This window comes from Chaetura pelagica, unplaced genomic scaffold (genome assembly GCF_000747805.2).
Source record: "Chaetura pelagica isolate M959 unplaced genomic scaffold, ChaPel_1.0 scaffold565, whole genome shotgun sequence".
NCBI lineage: Eukaryota > Metazoa > Chordata > Aves > Apodiformes > Apodidae > Chaetura > Chaetura pelagica.
Genome location: NW_009953388.1, coordinates 436,329 through 446,195, shown reverse-complemented (window position 1 = coordinate 446,195; position 9,867 = coordinate 436,329).

Here is a 9,867-nt window from a genome sequence, read left to right as displayed (position 1 = left end):
TTAAGCACATGAAATTCCAGGTCTGGTTTTGTAGCACCCTGTTTCTCTTATAATGATATGAATGACCAGTTTGTGCAAACAATGAAGTTCAAAATGTAGAGCCTGGTTCTGTGAGGCAATATTGTCCCAGAAAGCTCAGAAAATAACATGTTTTTTCACTTACCAATTCAGTCTTCACTCTGGGGGTGGGGAGAGAGCTTCCTAAACTCTTTGTAGCCTAGAACTTTAAGTAACTTGCATTTCTGTAGAATATTTAAGCAAGATCATTTTTTTTCTAATTGTCTTTATGACAAAGCTACTGTGACTTATTTTAAAGAAAAGATAAGACTATAGACCAGCTTCTCCTTCAATGGCTACAAATTAATTAAAATAGCTTGTGTCAGGGTCTAAATTTGTTGATGAGGTCTGTATCACTTTGTAAAGGATCCTTACATCTGACGGGTAAAGATGCATTCAGGACATGTCCATCACACTGTATTTGCAGCCTCACTGTTGGAATCTGCCCAGTCCTGAGTATAGTAATTTCTGGCAGGGCTGACAGGTGACCAAGGTCAGCAGGAGTTGCCCCCATGGTTAGCTAATGTTGCTTTTGATGCTCTACAAAAACTAAAATCTTCCAGGGAAAAGGACACCTGATGTCTAGAAGGTGCTCTGTCTGCATGGGCAAATGATGCAGCCAGACAGGAGGTTGGTGGGCACTGTGTGCTAACACAAAGGATGAGGTGTCTTTGTTTTGGGCAGCCCTAGCCTGATCACCACTTGGAGAGCAACGCAACACCCTCTTTTTGTCAGTCTGATGAAGCTGGCATCACATCCCCCTGTGGAGCAAAGGGAACAAAGCTAGACGTTATTGCTTCCTCCCCAGCTTTAGCTTTTCATGTCTTCCTGCCACCAGATACCTCTCTGCACCTTCCCCTGACCCTCACCAGGAGGGCACAGGTTGAGGCTCACAGCCCTGGCCCTGGCTCCCAAGCACAGGCAGGTGTTACCCAGCTCCTCACCCAGCCCTTTACACCCGCTCCCCCTTCTGGCACAAATGCTTGGCCCGGCCATTTGTGCCTGCTTGTGGTGGAGAGAAGGGCAGCAACTCAACCCCCTTGTCCCAGGGAGGAAGACTTCTGCACCGGGGCACTTATGCTGAAGGAATAAGTAAAACCCCCAAGTGAGAGAAGCCCACTGAGTTACCTGATTTAGCAGAGCAGCTAACACCCAACAAAAACAAGAGGTCCTCAAAGTTTAAGAGCCACCAGCCTCTCTGGAGAAATTAAAGACCAATTTTAGGTTTATTCCTAGACTTTACTCTCTGTCAGTCTGTCAATATGCCTGAGATTGACCAAAGTCAGCTCCATCATGAATTGCTTTCAGACACACACAGGGATGCCTCGATGATCGACAGCCTCCACCTCTTTCTATTTACCCCTACTTGTATTAATATGGATTATGACTGTGTCATGTGTTTTTCAGCTGAGCTTCTAACAAATAAATCATGCCAGAAGCAACTGCTCTAGCTGCCTTTGCCTCCCTGTTATGCTGCAGGCAGTGTGCCTGGGAGCCTTCCATCTGGAGCCAAAGGCTTTGACCTTCTCCCATCAGCAGCCAGCATTAAAGTGTTTGTCTCTCTGTAGCTCTTTTGCACCAGGAGGAAAGAAGGAATGAAAACCTCCTGTAACCAAGCTTGCTCCTGCCTCTTTGATGAGCCATTTAATCTTTCTGACACAAATCCTCCCTCTTGCAAAGAAAACTTTTGCTTTTTTGAGCTATTCTAGCTACACTGCTAAAGCAGCATTTGAAACCAGAGGCGATGGATACACAGTTGGACTTTCCCTTAATTGTTCAGAGCTCATTTCATGGCTCATCTCTGCTTGGACAGTCTCCTGCCTTCACAAGCACTCTGGCAAGCCAGGACTGATAGCAAAAGCAAGGGCAAAACATTGTATTGCTACAGTGCATATAAATACTTCATTTTCCCTGTCTGAACAGCTCTCCTGATGTCAATGGGATGGGAAACAGAGCACAGTTAAATACAAGCATACATGGTTGCAGGGCTCAGGCCTTAAGCAAGCAACCGGTTATTCCACTGAGAAGGAATTATTTGTCTTAGTCTTGCAGGGAAAACAGGCAGAATTGAGCAATGGTTCAATACAAGATAAAGTTTTTCTGCAGTGAGACACAAGCCATTATCAGCACAGAATTAACTGGGAAATGATAAAGATGACCGTGATTTCCTAGACTCATGACTGACTACATCTGTACTCATCCCACACAGCAAGCTTTTTGACAGGTTAATTAGACTGAAGATGTCTGCACAAACAAGAGAATATTGATAAAATGAAGACATTCTCCACTGAAGAAGTGGAATTCATTCTTTGCCTTTTGGATCACTTCCTTCTCTTGGAAGCAGAGGCCCCCCTGCACAAATCCTGTTAGTGTTTGCCCTCCAGGTTCTCCTCTCCCACTGCCTTCTTCTCTCCCAGTCTCTGCAAAGGGTGCCGTTTATAAGGGTAGAAAGAATCCCCACTAGCACTGATTGATCAAAATGTTTTTCCAATGTAAGTAACCTAAAAGAAAAACCATGGGGAAACATACATATTTTTTAAAAATATCAAACAGATTCACTTCCCATAGGGATACTTCCACTGTTTGGAGTTTGAAGATTGGCACAGACTTTGGTGCTCACACAGTCTGTATAAGCTACCATAACTATTTGTAAATCGAATTTTTTGAGGAGCTTTCCTACTCTGGAACTGTGGCCTAATGCTTCCATAAAATACCTTATTACACAGTGTAGAGGAAGTATGAAAGATTATAGAAGCATATAATGTGTGATATAAACCTCCTTTCTTTCAAATACCCACTGTTTTCTTAATTAGTTGGTCCCAGTTAGTTTTCTGGAAGAGGGATGAGTTAGCAAAAGAAATACATAGCCCAGGAAAAGGAAAGTGACAACTTTATTTTTTGCCAGCCCTGCAATGAATACACATAACACTAAGGGGATGATATCAGATTGCAGAGAGTAACTCTGCAAGAAAACCCCAGGGAGACAGGCAACTTGACTTCCAGCTGTTCACTCTCTTCACCAAACCTTGAGTTGTAAAAGCAGAACAGTTTTTTCACAAGACAGCAGAACAAGGTCACTTTTGCTTTAATGTAGGAGAATTGTTGCTCTCATAACAGTAAATCAGGAGTAGAAAAGGCTAATCAGAAGAGACATTCCCGCAAGCTTTGTCTTCTAATCAAATCTTCAAGCAAAGATGGCCAGCTATCACTGCCCAAATTTTCCATGTCATATAAATGAGGACACCTGAGCCTCCTCCCACTTTGAGGTCCTCAGCCTTTGATCATCAGTAGCTGCTTCTAGACCTGTTCTAATGGCTAATCTAGAAACTACATGAGACGTCCATGTTGTCCAGTTAACCAGTTTTGAGCTTCACTTAAAGACCAGTAGAAGCCTTGCTTTTGTAGATAAAACACCTATCTATATATTTTCTTTCCTTTAATGAATCTTCTTCCTCTTCCTCAGGTGAATAGGACCCTGTGCATGGCTCCTGCTAGCTCTTCACTATGGTCTGAATTTGCCCTGCTCTCCATAGGCTCCTGTTCTGCTGCACATTGTTCAGCTGTTTCCTGGTAGCAGCTATATTTTCTTATTTGCATCAGGTGTGCTTTGCAGTTTGAAATGCCTCGTTTTCAGTGTACAAAACATGCAAACCAAACAGCACAAATGTAACTTGGTCAGCTGTGGGACTGCAGCATCCAAAGCACGATTAAGAGCTACCCCTAGGCTAAGATACTTGTTGGCACAGGCTGAGTTCTGTCAACCTCAGTCTCATACGCTGAGCAAAACTGCATCAGCCGTGTGCCGCTGGAAGCCTAACTATGCAGCTCCTATGCATTTGGCACAGCAGGAACCTGATGTCTAGGTTACAAGCAAGAAATCAAATGGGGATGTTCAGTGACTTCTAGGCCAGCGATGTTCAGCTGAGATCCCCGTGGGATGTTTGCAGCCTTGTGAGGGGCTCCCTGGGAAGCAGCACACTGCAGGCTGCAGTCCTGGGAACACCTCCAGCACCAGGCTGCCTTTCCGAGCAGCTGTCCTGGCTGTGAGCATGAGTTCAGCAAGTCTAGGTTATTACTGCCTTTACTGCTCATATCTGTTTTAGGATCTTTGTCTTTAAAAGGGATACTGAAAGTTTCTTCCCTCAGCTGTCACCAGTTAATTACACTTAAGTGAGTTAGTTCAACATTCACATTGGCTTTATGTTAACAACAGCATTAGCATCTCCTTATTTATCAATGTGCCTCATTAAAAGTAAGCAAATAATTTCCAAGAGTGTATTGCACTTATGTACATACAAAGTGCATTAGCACTACCAGAGAAAGCTCATATTGACCAGAGACAAGAGTTTTCTGGAAGCCACACTCAGCCCAAGTAGAGTAACTAGGTTACACAGCAATCCCATGCTTCTCAACAAGGACACATTTGCTTCTGCTCAGGTGCCAAGGCAAACAGCTCCGGGAAAGCAGAGACCTTGCACACATCTGCCTGAGTCGCTGCAATGAGCTTTCCTGGTTTGCTTAGTAAGTTTTGACATGTGCATGCTGTTCTTGCCAGCATCCCAGCAGAGATCCATCTAAATAGCTCTGAAGGCAAATTTTTGTCTTTTAAATGACATTGTCATTGCTCTGCCCTGAGAGGACTCAGCTAATGGAACTAGCACATTGAGTCTGTGATACTGCAGCTAAGCAATACTTGCCCTGAATAGCTGGAGTTCATAGGTAGAAAAGCAGTGTTGGCTTTGTTAGTGAATTCACAGCTAAGAGAATCTATAGGGCTCAGGGAATTGCTGTTCTGCCCTATAGATATGTGACTACGCACTCTATGAACATCATAGGTAGCAGTTTGAGAGCAGGTGGTCTGAACAGCTTATCATTGTCTTGGCTTTAGTTACTAGACTTGAGACATCAGGGTGTGGTGCTTCTTGCAGGAAGCCTGGATATAGAGCTTTGTGTGAAAGGCAACGGCCAAGGGCTTGCTCCTGTGAGACCCCAGCTGCAGTGCTGTGTCCAGTTCTGGAGCCACCAACACAAGAAGGACATGGAGCTCTTGGAGCAAGTCTAGAGGAGGGCCGTGAGGTTCATCAGAGGGCTGGAGCACCTCTCCTTTGAAGACAGACTGAGAAAGTTGGGGTTGTTCAGCCTGGAGAAGAGAAGGCTCTGGGGAGACCTTATAGCAGCCTTCTAGTACCTGAAGGGGCTACAGGAAATCTGGGGAGGAGCTGTTTACAAGAGCGTGTAGTGATAGCACAAGGGGTAATGGCTTTAAACTGTAAGAGGGGAGATCTAGGTTAGACATTAGAAAGAAATACTTTAGTGTGAGAGTAGTGAGACACTGGAACAGGTTGCCCAGAAAAGTTCTGGATGTCCCATCCCTGGAAGTGTTCAAGGCCAGGTTGGATGGGACATGGATCAACCCGGTCCAGCGGGAGGTGTTCCTGCCCATGCAGAAGGGTTCGAACTAGGTGATCTTTAAGGTCCCTGAAGGAACCTGAATTTCCCTATATGACTTCACCCCTACTTTTGTACATCTAAATATGTTACTGATGGCAGGGCAGTTTTACAGTGTAGGTTAACTCAGAGGTGTGAGATATTATAAAAGACTAGCTCACACTGTCTAAAAGTCTGGCTTAGGTACAGTGAGCACTGTTAACTGGAAAAATGGTAATTACTGTTAACATCTGACACATCCTCCTCCTCTGAGCTTTCTGCTTAGTGCTGCTTTTTGAACATATGAAACAGATGTTGTCAACTAAACTTTGGCCCTTCAGGGCCACTTACCTGCCATGGAGTACCTTGACCCATAGCATCTTTTGGGGGCGATTTTGAAGTAGAAAAAATTTGTCTGCCCAGCTCTCTTCTTCCCCTGTATGGTCTCTGCAGGAGGTGGAGCATCATGGCTGCTTCTCCAGGCACCCCTGTGCAGAGATTTAACATCACAGATCTGTATGATGAGTGAGTAGTTCCCCCCACCATTACACTATAGGGATTAAAAGCAGTCAAAGGGTGGGCAAAATCAGTGGTGAATTCATGGCCTTTGGAGACCTCTTAGCCCAGAGGGAGGCCAGATGAAGTGAGGGATATTTCATATTTTGGCTTTTGTATGCTGCAATGGGTATGCCTTTACATCAGAGAAAGGTCACCACAGTGTGAGGTGAAGGAAGCAGGTCAACTTGTTTCCACCAGCCCTATCACCACTAACAGATAATAGACCAGTCTATGGATGCTGTATGAAGTGTGCCTGCCTATGTTCTAGGTGCCACCTCTTGCCAATTCAGGAACAACAGTCTTCCATAACACTGTGAAAAAGGACCTTGGTGCATTAATGTGTTTGCTAGAGTGAAGGAGAGTGGCATAAGTAAAGAGTATGAAAAAGTGTTTGCTCAGAGGAGTAAAGTGCTCTCTAGTTAGGGGTACAGAGGGCGCCTCCACCAGCCAAGAGAATTTCCCCTTTATACTTTATGAAGAGCAGTTGCATGGTAACAGGTTGCAGCTCAGGCCGTGTGGCTCGAGCTGTTGCAGAGCTCTGCCACAGCCTTAGAGCTTCAATCTGGGACCATTTTCTCGCCCCAGGAGACAGGGGTCTCCACGGTGCTTCAGTTGTGCCCGTGAAACACTTTACTTGACCTTCCTGGCAGCAGCTCTGGCCAGGTTGAGGTTGAATGTTTAAAGCAAAGTGAGATGAGCTGTACATGGCTGCAAGGGAGCTTCTGCCTTCTCACAACTGCATGCAATTTTCCACTGCCCCCAGCCCCATGGTCAGCCAGATGCTGACAGTACCTACCACGATCATCATCAGTCTTCAACAAGAATCTGAAGATCTGGTAGGAAGAGGTTAAGACCAAAAGAGAATGAAATCCTCCCAGCCAGGCAGCTATCTCTGTGCACATACAGTGCCCAGCATGGCAATGACCCTGATCTAATTTGGCATCCCTGGGGAAATACATTTTGAATGCCATTACTTCGACAATAACAATGTTGATGTTTAATGGACAAATCATCCCAGGCAAACTAACATTGTTGATTTCATAAAATAAGGCAAAACTTTAAGGGAACAAGTCAGACATGAGTGTTTCTTCAGAGAGAGGGTAAGTGGATTTTCTGACAGAGCAGGCCTCCAGAATTACCTCACAGCAATGTCTTTTCAGGATTCATACTGAGACTCTCCTTTGCTTCTGCTCAGGTGGGTTTTCACAATTGGTCAACAAGCATACACCTCAAGAAGATTTGCCTTTTTATGGTCTTCACTTGAAATGCAGGACTCAGAAGAAAAGGAGATCCTGATGCCAAAAGGAAAGTGTCACCTGCTTTGCAAACAGGCAGCAATGCTGGAGTGTAAGTAGAGTGCAGATCGCTCCAGACCCCCCAGACTGAATCCTAACTGGGCTTATTCCCATCATGTTGACTTTCTGAGCCTTTTCATGTGCCACATGAAGCCATCATGCAAGGTAGTTTAATCCCTCTTAGCCTGTCAATAGTCTTTAATGATAGCATGAGAAAAAGCTGCTGTCTCTCCCAGAGGCTGTGGGAAACATTTTACTTAAAAATTTTAGTGGTGATTTCTGTGATTAGAAAACATATCCAGACAGAAACGGATTGAAATCTTTTTCTTTTTTTATACTCTACACTGCAACAATTACATGAAGATAACTTCGAACAAGTAGTCTCCTGAGACCATGATGCTACATAATCCAAACCCTGTCCTTAATCCACCCTTCAACTGAACAGAAACAACTCCAGTCAGGCCAAACACAGTGAAAGAATGCATTTCATCTATATGTCATCACCTAGTCTTGCTGTATTTTACAGTTATTTAATGCTTTACACACTTTTCTTCAAAACATTGGATGTGCTTATTCCTCTTCAGGGGCAGTACTGGAGGCCAGCTCAGCAATCTGCTGGTTGCAGGGAGCGAGCAGGAGCCTAGAGCTGAGATGAAATGGTGCATGTCAGGTTGTTCTGGAACCCTTGGGTTGCTATAAGTCTGTTATAAGGCGGGATGATCTGCCAAAATTTGTTTGCAGGGCTTTTTGAAAACTTCCCCTCCACCGGTTCACCTTTTTGATTCATGGTACCCAGTGGCTGAGGGGCATGTAGGATTTGCAAGTGCTTATTACAGAATTTCCACTCAACTATAAAGCTGTATTTTGTGTTTTTCTGGCCACACCCTGGGAGCAGCTGCTGAACAAGGCTGTAAGAGCTGGGGGCAGGGACATCTTTCCTCAGGTGTATTGATTCAGGAGCTGGCACAACAAGGTTTTCAAGCCTAATTTAATAATTACTTGCTACTAATAATTACCACCTCTGCACTAATAATTATGTAGGATAGCTTTAACAATTGGTTGCTCTGAAAGGTGCTGTTAATGCCACACACCCTGTTTACTGAGGGATTCTACCCAGTAGTGCTGTAGAGCTCCCTGGCTATGTGGCTGGGGGATGCATGCTGCCTAGTTCTGCAGCTGAGGAGAAGGGATGTCAGAGCCTTCATCCCCTGCCAACAGCAGAAATTGGCTGCTGGAGCAGACTGGACGAGACTTGGTGGCAGCCAGCTATTCCCATCTCCACAGTGGCTCCATGGTTCCAAACCATCAAAATTAAATGTCAGTCTGACTGAGTTGATTACACCAGAAATGCTAAATTACAGTGTGAAGCAAACCTCCAGAAGACTTGAATTGCTTGGAGGGTAATTTTACTGTGTCTCTGGCATCCTGTGTGTGCTTCCATCATGGCTTGCCCAATAAGAAATCCCTGGCTTTTTTTGCTGGATTGAAGAGTACATGCAACCTCAAAATAAAATAAATATGCATATGCTTAGATACTATACAGAAATTCTGGCATTTAATCTGTGTATGGGTGTTAATATATTTGCATATACACAGACACTATATGTAGCAATTTGTGACTGATATAAGGTGCCCCTAGAACTTTGGGGTTGTCTAGTTCAAGTTACAACTAAATTCTGGATTCCTGCCTATGAAGTCCACTCACACACCCCAGGTGTTACCAGTACTAGCGACTCCTTGGTACTCTGACAAAAGTCAGAGGTTCTCAGCCCAAACTGCACCAACTGGAAAGAGTTCCTGAGCGAGGAACGTCTAGCAAATCTGCAGGTAGTGTCTCTGTCCTCACAGAGACATAAGCAGAAGTATTAATCTCTTTTAGCAAAACAGGCCAAATAAGATAGATAAGAAACCAGGAAAAATTCTGGAATGCGTGGTTTATTTTGATGTCATGGTAGGAGGAGGGAAGCATATCTCATTACTGCTAACCATCAGCCTCTAAGAACTTCTGTCCTGACTTTTCCACACATGCTCCTAGACTACAAATTAGGAGCTCACTTAATTTCTGTTCAAGTATCTCTGTCAAATATTTACTCCAACTTCAATAAGTTGTGAGAAGCTGGGAGATAGTAACATGGCATTTGTAGCATTAACTGAACACTCTAGCCACAGTCCAGAGAAGAACTTAAAGCTTGTGTGGCAGAGCTGCAATCTCTGGCCAGCAAGATAAAGGTGTGGGGTTTTTTTATTATTTCTGTTGTGCCAAAGAGTGGCTAAGCAGCTTCTGAGCTGCGGATGCAGCACTAATGCTGCCACTGTGCCTGGCTGCTTCCCCACTGCCTGCACACCCTGCAGACCCCCAGGCATCTCCCCTCCCTGCTGGGCAAGGGTCAGGGAGTCTGTCTGTGGAGAGCAGAGGAAGCAGGTGAAAATAGTAAACCTTGCTAATGGTTCTCAAGACCTTCTGTCGGTTTAAAACTGGCTCCCAGTGTTCGCACAAGGTGGGATGAAAGCAATGAAAGCCTTGTAATTA